Source organism: Erithacus rubecula, assembly GCF_903797595.1.
Source record: "Erithacus rubecula genome assembly, contig: scaffold_707_arrow_ctg1, whole genome shotgun sequence".
Classification (NCBI taxonomy): Eukaryota; Metazoa; Chordata; class Aves; order Passeriformes; family Muscicapidae; genus Erithacus; species Erithacus rubecula.
Window position 1 is genome coordinate 40,800 of NW_027635632.1, and position 2,579 is coordinate 43,378.

Here is a 2,579-nt window from a genome sequence, read left to right on the forward strand (position 1 = left end):
TCGCGTGCTGGGGGAGGGGCGGATTTCGCCTGAGGGAAGCAACGTGAGGCCGGGGAGTGGGAGGGGCTGTCCCGCGTCTGGGGGCCTCCCCTGTGAGCTGCGGGGACCAATCGGAGAGCTGATTTAGTGATGGACAGCTCGGGAAACCAATGAAAAGTCATTTCGCTTTCTCAATTCACAGTGGATCAAGTTAACTAATCTCTCCTTCGGCCTCAGGCTCCCGGTGTGGTGCCGTGGCCTCTGGCCGGTGCCCCGGCCCCCGGCCCGGCCCCAGCTCTGCGGGGAACCCCCGGCCCGGCCCCGTCTCTGCGGGGAGCCCCCGGCCCGGCCCCGGCTCGTGCTGGGACAGTTTCAGGGGCTGCCCCCGGGGCGCGCGGGGCTCGGCCATGGGGCGAGTGGGGCGAGCGTTGAACGGACACGCGGCCAAACGAACACGCGGAGAAACGGCCCCGGGGGTTCAGTTGCAACAGCAACAGCGGCAGCGGCAGCAGCAGCGGCAGCAGCAGCAGCGGCAGCAGCAGCGGCGGCAGCAGCAGCGGCGGCAGCAGCAGCGGCGGCAGCAGCAGCGGCAGCAGCGGCGGCAGCAGCTGCAGCAGCAGCGGCAGCAGCAGCGGCAGCGGCAGCAGCGGCAGCAGCAGCGGCAGCAGCGGCGGCTGCAGCAGCAGCGGCAGCAGCAGTGGCAGCGGCAGCAGCGAGTCTACAGATCCTCTGGATCTCTTGTTCCTTCTCTTCCTCGGAGTCGGCGTTCCCCCGACCCTCTCCCTCTCTTACCTTCTCCCCTCTTCCCGTTCCAGGCCATGTTCCGAGCCCACCCCCGGCCCCGGGCGGGGCTGCCCCTGCCCCGTCGTCGGCCCCGTCGTCGGCCCCGCCCATCCTCCCCCGGTGTCGCCTCTGCCCGGCTCTCGCTGTCCTGGCTGTGGCGCTGTTGGCTGGGCATCACTTCTCTTTGGCATCGCTTGTCCCGGCCCCAGCCCCAGCCCCAGCCCCAGCCCCTGTCCCAGTCCCAGTCCCAGCCCCAGCCCCAGCCCCGGCTCCTCCCGGGGTCTGCGGAGGGCACACACGGCGCGGCCGCTCCCGCCGCCCCCGCTGCGGCTCCTTCGGCCCGAGCTCCGCCGGGGCCCGGGGCGGGTGGGAATGCTTGGCCCAGGACGCTCGGGGGGCGCTCGGGGGCCGTGTCTGGCCCCGGGCCGAACGCTGACAGCCGCGTGTCGCCCGCAGGGGAGTCACAGGAGGCGTTGCAGGAGCGGTACCGGATGGGTTCCCTGCTGGACAGCAGCAGCTTTGGCAGCATCTTCCCGGTCACCCGGCTTGCGGACGGCACCACGGTGAGTGGCAGGGGCGGAGGAGGAGGGAGAGGAGGGAGGAGGAGGAAGAAGAAGACGAGGAAGGGGAGGTTGGAGCGCGGCGTGCCAGGCGGCGAGCTCAGCCTGCTGCTGCCCCTTGGCTCACAGGTGGCCGTCAAGCGCATCCGGCCCTGGGGCGATCTGGTGAGTGAGCGGGGCCAGAGGCTCCCATGGACAGCACTCCAAATCTTTCCTGTGCCCCTTCCAGGTGCCAGACACGGTGAGGAACATTCACCAGAGACTCGTGTCCTGTGGATCTGTGGATGCTGGGCTGCAAAATGACCTTCTGAGGCTGGCTGAAGAACACCCAGCTAATGTGGTGATGAGCCTCCTGCGCTGTGCCCCATTGTGTGACAGGTATGCGGCACAGGTGCCCTGTGAGCTCAGGCTTCACTGGCCTGTAGGGCCATTGCCCTGCACAGCCTGTCCAGTGGGGTCTGCCAGACACTCAGAGAGCTCTGGGCCCCTTGAGCCACCCTGTTTGCTGATCCTTCTGCCATGCTCCCTCCCTGCCCCTCAGGGCACGGGGGGCTTTGTCACCTGGCCCCACTCAGCTGCATGGGGCTTGGTACTGATGCACAGCTCTGGTCCCACAGAGCTGCTGCCTTGATGTGGAAAACCATCGGCTCATCGGGACCAGCAGTGCAGAAGGTGCTTCCAGAGCTGCTCTTCGTGATGGAAGACAGGCCAGTGTACAGCATGTTCTTCATCAAAGAGGACAACGAGGCCGTCTTTGCACTGGCAGTGAGTTTCTGACACTGGCCTTTGCTTGCCCTCCAGGTCCCCTCTCCAGCAGCTCTCCATGCTCTGCCCACTGCCCTGCAGCTCCCAGCCTCGGGCACTGGGCTGAAGGCTGGGCTAGGGACAGGCTCAGGGGCAGCAGGCCGGGTGCTCCCCCTGCGTCTCCCCTGGGGCCCTGCCACACGGACACCTCGGCACTGAGCACTGCCTCGGGCTGCTCTGTCTTTTGCAGGCAACTCTGGTGCTCTGGGTGACTGTCCACATGCCCGAGTGGCACCACACAATGGTCTCTATTCTGCCCGTGTCTTCGTGGCTCTGCTCTTCCAAATCTTCAGCACCACAGAGCAGATGCCACAGGATGTTGAGAACTTCTGGACAGCGTGCCGGGAGGAACACTGCCTTCCCAGCAAGCCCAACAGGTCCCAGTCACCCTGTCCTTCCCATGCTTTTGTGGCCAGGGTCACTGCTCCCAGCGTGACCTGGCCTTTGCTCTGG